The sequence below is a fragment of the Planococcus citri genome, chromosome 5, assembly GCF_950023065.1.
Source record: "Planococcus citri chromosome 5, ihPlaCitr1.1, whole genome shotgun sequence".
Lineage (NCBI taxonomy): Eukaryota > Metazoa > Arthropoda > Insecta > Hemiptera > Pseudococcidae > Planococcus > Planococcus citri.
The window spans coordinates 61,377,782-61,391,430 of record NC_088681.1 but is presented as its reverse complement, the minus strand read 5'-3'; the positions used below and the strand labels follow the sequence as shown (position 1 = coordinate 61,391,430).

At 34.8% G+C, this 13,649-nt stretch overlaps 1 protein-coding gene across 2 annotated transcripts in view; it reads left to right on the top strand.

Moving 5' to 3' along the window:
- Tps1 (Trehalose-6-phosphate synthase 1) overlaps window positions 1-13,649 on the top strand; it is a 62,732-nt gene that overhangs the window by 17,289 nt on the left and 31,794 nt on the right. The window lies entirely within an intron of this gene.

Here is a 13,649-nt window from a genome sequence, read left to right as displayed (position 1 = left end):
CATTTTGAGTTTCATCAAAATCGGTTCAACCGTTCCTGAGAAATAAATTTTTAAATGAGTTTTTAAGTGAAAAATGTCGAAAAAAAATTTTGTCGCTCGATAAACTTGGAAGCTTTGAACTTTTGGAACTTGATGATGATGGCGAAATCTCCGCTAAGTAGTGTAGTTCTGAAATTTCAAATTTGTTCAAAATCGATTCAGCCGTTGCTGAGAAATTAAATTTTATGTGTAAATTCACCTCATCACATACGAGTACTTAAATATTTAAGTAGAGACTTGGCACACGAATTCATTTAAAATTGAACTTTTAAAAAATCATTTCTCAGGAACGGTTGAACCGATTTTGATGAAACTCAAAATGTCAGCCCTTGGATACTAGCCGGACAATTTGTCACCATCATCGTGTTTCAAAAGTTCAAAGCTTCCAAGTTTATCGAGCGACAAAATTTTTTTTCGACATTTTTCACTTAAAAACTCATTTAAAAATTTATTTCTCAGGAACGGTTGAACCGATTTTGATGAAACTCAAAATGTCAGCCCTTGGATACTAGCCGGACAATTTGTCACCATCATCGTGTTTCAAAAGTTCAAAGCTTCCAAGTTTATCGAGCGACAAAATTTTTTTTCGACATTTTTCACTTAAAAATCATTACCTTGAGTAACGACTGAACCAATCTTTCTGAAACTTGAAGTATCACAAGTCCATCACCATTCCTATGATTTCGCACTTGCACCATGATCCAAAAGTTCGTAGCTTTCTTACGTAATCGAAAACAAAATTGAGCTTTTTCAAATTTTCGGGGGGTGACTTTGCACAAAATTTTTTAAAAATTTAATTTCTCAGCAACGGCTGAACCGATTTTGATCAAATTTTAAATGTCACAACTAGGCTACTAGCCGAACATTTTGGCATCATCATCAAGTTCCAAAAGAACGCAGCTTCCAAGTTTATCGAGCGACAAAATTTTATTTCGAAATTTTTCAAAACTCATTACCTAGAAAACGGCTGAACCGATTTTGATGAAACTTGAAATCTAAGTAGGCCTCTACGATCTCTATAATTTCGCATATTCACTTCGATCCAAAAGTTTGTAGCTTTCGAATTAAATCAAAAATTCAAAAAAAAAATTGTATATATATATATATACTGTCTTAGAGTACATTGCGAGATCCGACATATACACAGGCATTACGAGATCCACCCCAAAAAATTTCGAAAAATGCTAAAAACTCAAATAATAACCCTACAACTTCGTTCGAACGCACGTTCCAGTGTGTAATCAGTGCCTTTCTATGCATTGCCGCCATCAATTTCGCGATCCGCATAAACCGAGATCCACTAACGGCCCGAACGTGATTTGGGGGTGGATCTCGCAAGATGCGTCGTTTATCTATTTTCAAAAATTGTATATAAGTATATAAATAGTAGGTAAAACGAGATCCGGCTGAAAATGGGTGTACAGGGTCCCCCGGATCTCGCGAGTACCGTGGCATATGAAAGAACTTGCGAGATCCGGCAAAAGGATCTCAGGATCTCGCAATGCCCCATTTTATATAAAACGGATCTCGTAATGTATGGTTTTTACATGTATATATATATATATATATTTGCTTGCGACCAGACATGTCAACTATGCTTGGCATATATGCAGAAAAGTGAACAAAATTTTAAAATTGGTATAATTTCTGTTCTAAATCACGTATTAAAATTTTATTTGCAGATTCAGTCTAATATTAAGAAAATCTATGTTTTGAAAAAAGTAATCAGATTTTTAGGCTAAATTTTGAAGAAAATTTTTGAAAATGGAGTCAAAGTAATTTGAATTTTGAGAAAGTTAAGACACCAAAAGAAAGCCTAAACAGCATAAAAATTTTTGATGTTTTTAAATTTTCCATAGGCCAATAAAATACTGAAAAATTTCAAGTCAAATTTATTGTCGTGTACACTCAGGATCGATGTATTTGCATACATCTCCACCAGCACATCACATTCTACTCACTACAAATTGACTATAGACCCTGCGTTCGTCCTCGCGCCTTGATTTCTAAGCCATGCGCCCTCTGGTGGAAGTTTCTGAAAACTCATAGTTGACTTGTATAGTAAAATTAACCCATGACTTGTCAACTATAGTTGAGAAGTTGGTCAGTCCACTTGTATAGTAAAATTAACCCATTCAATAGTTGACATGTCTGGATACTAATACCTATATATATAAGTATATAAACCTTATATAAGGAAACCTGAAATTTTGGGAATGAGCCTATCGTGATCCCAGACCCTCGAAACGCAAAGAAAAGTCACTCCCCGACCCAACTTCCACTATCGCAACAAATACAATACTCCACTTTTCTCCGAAAAGTCGGTAAAATTCATAACATTTTAGCATTTTTGGGGGATTTTTCATTATTTTGAACGATTTCTGCGTCTGATTTTCGATTTTCATATTGATTTAGGATTTTCTACGCAATTATGATGGGTTTTTTCCCAAATTGTTTTGATTTTTAACAGCTATTTCATCATTCTAAATATTTTTGGGGATTTTTTAGCAGCTTTGTTTTTATTTTGGACTACCTTTGGGGCATTTTACAACATTTTGGCGGTTATTCTGAACAATTTTTTGTGTCGAATTTATAGACGATCTTTTTAGCACTTTTTTAAAATAATTTTTCGGGTAATCCTGCTATATTGATTTCGAAAAAATTTTATGATATTTTACATAATTTTGATAGCAATTTATTTTATTTTATTTTCAATCAATCAATCAATCAATCAATCAATATTTATTAAAACAGTATTTCAAATTACAAAATGCAAAATATCCCCCCCAATGCGCCATTGCGCGAGCGATTTTCTCAATTTTCAACAGATTTTTCCCCTTGAAGTTTGTGTCATATTTGAGATATTTTACAAAATTTGAGGGGTTCTGAGAAATTTTTCAGTTGTCTTTAACGATTTTTTGTATCTATTTTCATTCCTATTTTACTTTTGATTTAATAAAACTTTTGCATTATTTTGAGCAATTTTGATGCTATTTTATTGAATTTTTGTATTTTACATAAATAATCACTATGTGAATTTTACCAACTTTTTTTTCGTAATTTTGACCAATTTCAAAAAAAAAAATCGTTTTATGTTAGCCCACAATATTTTTGAAATTTCTGCATTTTCAACAAAGAGCCTTTCAGAATAAGATAGTGAAATCAATACGTTCTCCAATTTTGACAAAATTCGCCCAAAATGTTAGTTTTGATGTAAAACCATCCCAAATTTTTTTGAGTTGACCCCCCCCCCGCCAGAACCCGAGAAATCTGCCCATACATGTTCAAAATTCAAAATTCTCGTTCTCTGGAGGGGATGGTCAATAAATGTTGAAATTTAGAAAATAGTCACCAAGTATGTAGTTGCCCATGTGGAATTGTTTTCAAAAAAATTGTCATATTTGGGTGTTTTTTTGAAGGGGTAGCAGGGGGTGGTAAATTTGAAAATTCGTAGAAAAAAATTTTTAAAAACGAGGGGGCTAGTTGCGAATTTTTTTAGAAATTTAATTATACTCCAAAGTATAACATATATATTTTGTGGAGTTCAAAAATCTGTGCAAAATACTCAAAAAATCAAAATCTTGCAAAAAAACGTGCTTTTTCCTCATTTTTTGCCATGTTCGAACTTTCAAGGTGAAAATTTTTGGACAAATTAAAATCTCAAGCAAAGTACGTGAAAAGACAAGAAAATGACAATTTCCCATTTTTGAGCCTCAAACAAAAATAGAAGCATGAAATTTTGCTTGATACTCAAGGACCCCAAAATAAAATATTTAAGCGTTGGAGACATTGGCTAAACCTTATTTGAGGGGACCTGTGGGGGGCTGAAGGGAGGGACAGCTCCCCACTTTTCAATTCAGGCAAGGAGGGGGGGGGGTCATCTGAATTTTAAAAAATTTATAAAAATAATGAAAGTCACGAGTTTTCTTGAAAAAATTTCTTTGGGCATCTTGGTCATCTACATTTTGAAGTAGATTTGAGCTTTTTAGGGATTTAGAATTCGTCTCCCATGCCCTCGCATTAATTTACTGCTCAACTCGAAAAATAAAGACCTTCTCTTCATTTTATTTGACTATAGAATTACTCGAAATTTTTTTAGCCATGTTTTCGCTTTTTCTTTGGAAATTATTCACGCGTTTTAGCAACGATTAACGACGAGTGAAAGCTTTTTATTTTTTTCTCCTTTTCTGTACCCATCAAAAGAAGTATAACGTACCCTCTTTGACCCCGAAAAACTAATCGCAGTCGCTTGTTATATTTTATTGATCGCGTGTACGAGTAATTTCAAGTCGCTTATGTCCAAAGGCGCTATCGTCGTCATGTACTACACTATAAGAACAGCAAGCCTTTTCTCTCTTTCACTGACTCGTACGTACATTGCTTCTTTCTTGTGTTTCTTCACGCTTGGTCGGTAATTATAACGGAATACTCGGCTATTGTTTAGCTGGATGAATCGTTAGCTTTGTTGCGTTGTCTCAAAGTGTATACGAGTACTTAGGCGTTAGAGAATGAAACGGATGAAGGTACATTTTGAAGGAAAAAAATCGCGAGTTGACAAAAGGTGAATTTTATACAGCGAGACTTTTGTGAATGAGAAATGAAATGATGTGAACTGTATGCAGACAAATTTTAATCGATCATACTTAAACATACGACGCGAAATGAAAAAAATGCTTGATAAGGTACAGATATTAGTAGAAAGAGGAATTCCTGTACACATGTTGGAAAATACGTTTAATATGATTGTATGTATTTGTGATAACCTAGATAAATGATGGGCATGTCTACATGATGTACGTGGTGTTTGCTCGACATTTGTTACACTATACGAAAACAATTCGTCGTAATTATAATGGAAAAAACCTCACGTAGGAAAAAGGTTTCCAATATCGCAGGTTATTCGTCGTTTAATAGGTGTGTGTTTTCGAGTCGAATTATCAAAGTACTCGGTCAACATGATGTTATTGTTAATCTATAAGCACATTTATTTTATACCTATTTGGTAGAAGGTGCTTCGTAAATTTGTATAGAGGAAAAGTTCAGGGTGAATTTATGCACAGCGTATTATTGAGGAAAAGTTTTTAAAGGTCAAGTTTTCTCAGATGAGGATACGAGAGAGGACTGAGGGTTGAATTGATTTTTTTCTATCGCTGATTTGAAAATGGTTCAGGGATGATTGTTTTTCCAAATTTGAAATGCTCAAAGAGCATTAATGGATTAAGTTGTGGGGTGGTTCTCGAATAAAATGTACTCGAAAATGGGTACCATTTTTCTTTGCTTCGAATTGGCTACTGACTTTTTAGAAAATTTTGAAATTTCAATAGAAATTTGAAAACTTGTTAAAGGCTCTTGAAGGGTTAAATTGAAATTGGTTTTGACTCACCAGACCATATTTTGGTAAAGAAAAACGCTCAATGTTCACTTTCTTTTGAAAATTGTTTTTTTTTCGCTCCTTCTGGGGCAAATTCACCCTTTTATCGTCGAAATTGATTTTTCCCTATATGAATTCTGATTTACTGGCTTTTTCTCTGATTTTTAAACTTTTTGACCGTGGTTCATTACTCAAAGAAATGTGAAAAAATTACTGAAAATAATATGGTCTGAAACACAGTTTATTTTAGTGAAAAAATTTTGCCTGAAACTGTTTTCGGTGCTGAGGTACGGAAATTCAAGTTCCCTACACAATCACGATTTTCTTAAGTATAGAAAGAGAGGGAGGGGAAGACAAAAAAAAAATTTCCCGCTTAAAAATGTTTCTTTTTGGTTCCCTAAAGATATGTACCTTTGGAATTTGGATTATATTCGAAATCCGAGCCGAGGGTCGATTCATCACTCTTAACCCTCTGGTAGGTACCCTTTGATTGGGGGGGGGATTCTGGCCTGGAAAGGAGGTAGGGGGAGTGCAATTCCAATTTTGACTTGATATTCGTGTTCAGCAGAGGCATCGAATTATGCAAAAAGGACACCTCAGTCATCAAAGGTGATTTTTTCAACAAAAAAAAAAAAATGCTGTTTTCTGTTGTCCCCTCAATTTTTTTCAATTTTTTACCACGGCCCACTCAAAATTGGGGGGGGGGATCAAAAACACGTTTAAAATGCCAGTTTCGTAGGTGTGCTCATTTATCATCATACTTGAAAAAAAAAACACAATTTTAAGGTGAAATTATAGGTGGAGGAGGAGTGTAAATATTTGAGAGATGACCCTCATCCGGGGAGGGGGGTCGGGGGATCTAAAATTTTGCACGTGGTTTTCTCAATGGTACCTATCTACCATGTAAATATCGACCCCCAAGGTTCTCGGAGACCAAAATCACCATTCTTATCCCCCCAAAGGACTTTTATGGAAATTTCAATTTTCAAAAATCCTTCTGGAGGCTCCAAAATTGCTCAAAACAGTTTGAAATCGTTTAAAATCCATTCGAGGCGTTGAAAACATGGCACATACCAAATTTCAGCTTTACAGGTTAATAATGATGTGATTTTTTCGTTCTTTTAGCCCAAGTTGGATTTTCAAAATATCATCGAAAATCGAAAAATCCATTCAAGCCCTTGAAATTTTGGCTCGTGATGTACATATTTTTGTTTGCTCTTTTGACGAAGTTTTATCCAGGTTAATAATTTTTTGCCAGTTGGGATACCTCCTTTGTAAGAATAATGTGAAAAAAAATTAATTTGATAAAAAATCGTGAAAATTGGAAAATCCACTTTTTTTGAGTTTAAGTGACAGTTCAAGAGCTGTTGTCTTACACTTAGTTGTAAATAATTTCAAGGTGTTTCAATTTCTCACTATCAGATAATCTGCAATGATTTTCATTATTTGAAAAAAAACACGTGCTTAATTTTCATCACGTGTTGCTGAAATTTTGAGTACATAAAAATCAAATAAGTACTGTAAAAGTTGATTTGGATTTCAAATTTCTTCATTTTCCTCACCCTCTCCCCCTCGTCTATCCTCTCGTAAAGGACGATTTTCAAAATTCTTCCAAATTCTGAAGCTATTTCAATTAAACTTGGGAAACTGAAATCGTGGCTGTCAAATTCAATGAAATAAAAGTAGGTACTGCAATCTGTATTTTTCCTCTCTATTTAGTTCAGCACTAGGCCACTTCCCCACGTGACTTTTCAAGCACCCTTCATTTATTTTTCACTGCATTAGTGTCAAGTATTGATACGTTGACCAAACAAAAATCTTATCTCCAAACACTCGACTCTTCTTAAAAACACCTCCAATTTTTTTTTCTCCACCCAACCATATCTGGGAAAATTCGGCCAAAAAAGCACCGTAAACCGTAGGTAACTCGTATTACCATTTATTTTTTTTCTTTAATTTTTTTCGCAACTCGTCACACGATACGATACGAAGGCAAAAAATAATCAATAAACTGTTGATATTTGTCAGTAGTTGGTCGTCGTAAAAACCTCGGAAGAATAATAAGGTTCGGTATTCGGTATACTTATCGTCATAATATACTCGTACGTTTTCATCGTCGTTCGTATCGTTTACACGAGTAAACATTACCTCGAGTTATATACCTACGTTTATACGTAGCTTCGGCGACTTTTACTCTCATAAATTTTCCTCTGGGAGTGTATTTATTCTACTTCTGTAAACAATAATGCTATAAACAGCAATAACACTATCACCTGATCAATTTTCGAGCCTCCGAGTACCATATACATGCGTTTAATCGAGCGTGTAATTAATTAATTCTGCAATTCAATCAGATTCGTATGAAATCGACGATTATGACGTTAATTATCGAAAAAAATTTAATCGATTCAAGGTCAACGGTCACCTGCATTGATAACACTTTTCATATAGGTACCATGTTAATGCAGTAAATATGTATCTTGATTTTTTTCCTCAAATGAAGTCCTAATTTTATATACGAGAAGAACTTGGACAATTTTCAACTATCGAGCTCGAAAAGACTACCTACGCCGATCGATAATTTCCTAGTTTTACTTCAGTGTGTTTTATTTACCGCGTGAACAACATTTTGTATACAAACTAACGCTTCATTATAGACTGCACTGAGAAGGCGAGAATTCGTATCGTGTCGTATGTACATATGTAGAATTTTATTGTAGACCCAAATTGCCTGACTCGACATTTTGAAGGATGCATAAAAATCGGTTTTCTAGCTGAGGCTTTGATAAGATGCCGAGTACTTGGTTTATTATCCGCATTTTTATAGTAGTCGGTTCGGCGAGTGCTGCTGCAACGGAAATCGAAATACGATACTCGTCGTTTTCAATTTATCTCTCACTATCAGCGTTAATGGATTTTTAAATGGTAATGTAACTTGACACTGGAATAAGTTCGAAGTAAGCCTACATCACGACGAGTACGAGCGCAACAAAGTATATGCTTCGATTGTACTTTTTTTCCTTCAATTTTTTCCTTCATTGTGTTTTTAATTAAATGAATGGCTAATTATTGAGATTTTCTGAGAGATGTCGATTCGATCTAATTGACCTACTTATGCAATTTTCAAGATGAAAGTTCAACCTAACATGAATGCGAGAGTTGAAAAATTACGTTGAAGATAAATTCTCGTCTCCCCTTTGTGACAGACTAATTTTCAAAATGATGTCTCAAACTTTCAAAGAGAAGCACGAATGCTCTCAACCGTGATCGAAATTCAATGAAATTTTTAAAATGAATCAGCTTATTGATTAATTATTTGAAACGTTTTGAGTTGAAATTTTGATTTATTTTTTTAACCTGGGCCCTCTGAAATTTCACCATTTTCTGAAATATGATCAAAATATGTACCAATAAATTGAAATAATGTCTTATGTCTCATTAATATTGAAATTGAGATTTTATTTTCTGGAAAAATTGTTTTATTGAGAGTCTACCGACTAGTCAAGTCAAAATGGAAAACTTGTCAGAAATTCATTTTTTAACTGGAACCACTGGAAATTCACAGTAACCACCAGAAACGGCCAAGAGGGTGCCAAAGATGCATCAACCGAAATTGAATGGGCTAAAATTCATCATTTTTATTCCATCCGGAGCAATTTGAAAATTCTTTAGAAAATTGAAAACTCGCCATAGGCTCCAACATTCCTAGAACTTATAGTTTTGAAAAGGGTAATTATTCTCTCTGGCTCATTTGATTCTGAAAAAATTGTGAAAAGTTCTAGAAATCATCATAAAACAAATTTTTTGAAGATTTTTTGGTTTTATTGAATTTTTCAAAAATTTGCTAAAAGCTCCAAAAATAAACTTCAGAACGTAAAATTTTGATTGAGGGGATGTTGGGGTATGATATTTTGATCTATCGTGATTTTTTTCGAATTGGAAAAATGGAAAAAACCGAAAATAGGGGCAAAATAAGGGGAGTTTCACCTTAATTCCGCTTTAAATGGGGTGGGGATGACCTAGGAAGCTGAAATTTGGATATGTTGATCACAGATGGGGTACTGTCCGATGGTATGATTTTGGACCCTTTTCATCCATTTGGGGTCATGTTATGCCCCTCCAAAAAAAATGACCTTTCTGTAATTTTCAACCTTTGACCTAATCCACTCCAGAGGTCAACTCTAGCTCCCAAAAGAATCCCATTCCCCAAGTTTGACTTCTTTTTATCAATCAAAACAGGTTACGAGTCCCAAGTCATAAAATGTAAAATTATTAAAATCACGTCACTTTGAGGGGTCGTAGCGCCACCCCCCTTGAGGCTAGGAAGTTGTTCGATAGCTCATTTGATAGGTATTGAAGAGGAGATGAAATGATCACTGAGCTCATTTTACTCAAAATTCAATATTTCAGGAGTTCTTGACGAAAAATTGATTTTGGGAGGCTTTGATCCACTGGGGGGGGGGGGGGGGGTTAGCTCGTGGGGTAGAGGCGCGGCGGGGACTTTTAGTATATTGTTCAGCATACCACCCTAGACAATATTCACCAAAAAAACCTTTGATCGCAATAATGTTTGGGTCAAATTGCATTTTGACTGGGCTACTGGCTTGATTTCATTTAAAATTGGGGGGGGGCGCCAGTTTGAAAAATTTCATTAAAAAAGTAATTTTGTCCTCAGCTCTTTCAAGGGATGATAGAGGAAGAGAGTGGGTTAGTTTTTAAATAATTCAGAAGGGTGTAATTCTGTTTTCCAGAGCAAAAATAATGGAAGTCCATTTTTTTGGATTTTGAGATCTTTATAGCATTGGAAATCTCTTACAAAAAAATAAACCTCATTATCCAAAATTTTTATTGTTTCAAAGCACATTCGATTCTGATTCAGAAACACTCAGTAAAATTTTCAAAATTTGAAAGTTTAATTTTTCAGTTGAAAGCTCAAATTTCAAAATGGCACTGAATAACCATCAATGTATTTTTTGGGCTGATTTGAGGTATACGGTTTTGGAAATTGAGACTACGAGTGGAAGGGATATCCTTTGACCTTATTTTTTTACATCTGATCCATTTCACCCCCTCCCCCTCCCACAGTGCTCCCATTCATTCGATTTTATGCTTCAAAAAAATGGCGAGAGTCACGTAATGTATCGAATTGTTATGTTTTTTGTGGTTGTTAAACTGGAACATAGTTTTAATTTTTTGATCCAACTCTTTCCAAACCCAAAATTCTCATTGAAGAGGTCATCAAATGGAGGTATTATGGGCACATGAACCTGAATTTGAATCAAATTTTTCAATTTTTTTTGTTTTATAATTTTTACTTAAAGAAATGTAGTCGTGCTATTTTGGAAACCCCTGACCTTTTTTAATTTCTATTTTTAATTTGAAAAATTCATCGTGGTAAAAAAAAAAATAACTAGATTTTGAAAGTACCCCTCAAAATAAGTTGGTAATTGGAAAACGATCTAGAAAGAAGATTCTCAGGATTGGAGCTGCCCAATCGCCAATTTTGAGATTTTGGGAAATTTTTTTGAAAAATTTGGTAAATCCAAAAGGTACACTGTTTTCTTCGCTCGTGTCGAAAGTTCCCCTGTAAACATGTTGGTAATTAAAATATGTCCTCAAACGAAGATTATCAGCCTATTGTAGTTGCCTAATCTCACATTTCGAGATTTTGGGAAATTTTTTTTGGAAAAATTGAGTCCCTCAAAAGTACACTCTTTCTCTCAATCATCTCACACATAGTCCTCAAAAAACGTTAGTACTTAATATTGCTTGAGAAGAAGATTCCCAGAGAGTTGAAGCTGCCCAATCGCACATTTTCGGTAATTTTTCTAAAAAACTTGAGCCCAATTGCTAAGTTTGAAATTTCTTTATTTTTATTTTTTGAGTGTAAGGGGGGGGGGTTCGGAGAGTCATCTAACTCTGTTTATCAGTTATAGAAATTTTTCAACGAATTTTCCCCTTGAAACCCATCATACTTTACATTTTAGTCGACAAGAACGTTGAATATCTAGTTTGGGAAAACTACCACCACCTAAAAATTGTTTAATATCAATTTTCACCTAATATTCGTCTAATCGATTAACATTGTTGATTCAGCGAGCTCGATCTGCGTATTTTTTCGCGGCCGAAAAAAACCCAAAGAGAGAAAAATACGTCGCAAAGAATTTTTTTGCCGACTAAGTAATTAATATGACTCGAGTTTCACTACTTAATCTAAACCAAGCATGGCATGGCGGCGCAACGAGTAAGCAATAACGATCATTAAAAAACAACAAAACAGAAATTTTCCACACCTTGAAGCTGTCGCCAGAGTACCACGAGAGAGCTGTCGCTTACGTCATTAAAACAATCTGCGATAAAGTTTCTCTTTTGTCGTACCACAATAATCGACATCGACCCCTTCGAAATACACCAAAATATAATCCTCGTATTCGCTTCTGCTGCGGTTTAAGAGAGAGAGACGAAGAGAGTGTGAGATTATTTATAATATAATTCATACGTAACGTAGGTATGTTGGAAAATCTCTTACTCGCGTATTTCGTGTCTTTGAGAAGAATTTCGACGCTCTGTGCGTGGAGTTGGAGATGACAGAAGGAAAACCTGGTCCTGGGCCGAGAAAAGAGCGCTGCTGCGGGTATGTTTGTGCGTGAGTATGCGTAAGGAAAAATACCGTATGCGTCAAAGCTCCAGCCTCCAGGTTCAGCAAGGGGTAGGTTTTTGATTCGCAGTGTAGACAAAGTTACCGAGAAAGCAGTTACCCTCGCCACGATACGGCGAGCAAATGTACCTTGTATTCGTGTACTATCGTATCCTATCTGTAAATATACTGCAGAGATATTCGTATATATCTGGCGCGTTTATACGCTATTACAGCTGATCGATAAAATTCTTCCCTAAACACGAGGTTTTCCAATGTGAAATTACCAGTTAAGGGTATGGTTTTTTTTTTCAACGACGAGGTACGAGACCGGCGGGAAACCTTTCGCTTTAACTTTATAACTTATTTTTATCGTGTAACTTGGGCCTTTACGTTGTTTCCAAACTATGAATGGATTCGACTTTGAAGGTATACGTAATGTATTTGTATGTGTGAGTGCCTGTGCCTTCCTTCCAAGTCCCAAGGGTTGAATGGGATTCCGAGTAAAGGCGAGTGACAGCTCAGGGTACAGGTTTACGTGCTGGATTAAGCAAAGCTTATTAAAGTAATTGGTAAAGCGTGCTTTTTGATGGGATTTTAAAACGAACGTAATTTAACGAGTCGGGGATTTGTATTGTGGATTTTTTTTCATCTTTTGGAATGGAATAGGTTTTTGATAAGAGTTTTTTGCGAAATATTTGGAAAGCTAAAGATGGGTGAAATAGGCAAGTTGGATTCTACGCTGTTCAAGATTGTAGAATTTTTTCAAAAATTGGTAAAAAAATTGAAAAAATGACCTGAAAAATAGAGAAAAGTTGAAGAAAATCATTATTAAAAAATTTGAAGGGAATCCTGTGTCCATTTGCAAATTTTTAAACAAAATTTCAGCATATTTTCAACTAACCTTATACAAAATTTATTTCCACTGTGGTTAAGAATTTTTACTACTCGTATTTTCAACACAGTATTTTGTCGACTTTTACGAATTTTTTATGTCATGTGCGAGTAAATGTACACATATTTTATGACCCTCGTGACACTTGAGCGTCTTTTAAACGGTTATGGTCTTTTGAATTGACATTACAGAGCAATTTAGTGAAATTTTCAACCATCAAAGCCTCATTTTAGCAAACCATTTGCATTTTTTTCTCCATCTGCTAGGTCGTCATTTTTTATTGATAAGAAACACCTTCCTATCTATATGGTTCGTAAGTCGTCTATTTTTTATGCCCATTTTTCTTCTGTATTTCTTCTGCTGCCATTCGTTTTAATATTTCGGTCGTCATTTTTATCGACGATTTATAGATTATACGATGTAATTACGTTAAATCGCTTTCTTCTCGTTATATTTATTTATTCAAGCTGCAAAAGAATATTCCCTAAAACGCTGCGCAACGTCTTGTTAATTTCACGAAGAATAATTTCGAGCGCTTATAATCGATCTCGTATAAATATTTTTTGTGGTTTTGAATGTCACAAGGCGTGGCTTATATGGATATAACAGCTCAAGTGGTTTTTCGAAAAAATAAAGAAATAGGTGAAAGGAGACGGGAGAGGGCTGTTAATAGGGGAACTTTGGTGGCGCCGCTAGATTAATTTTTT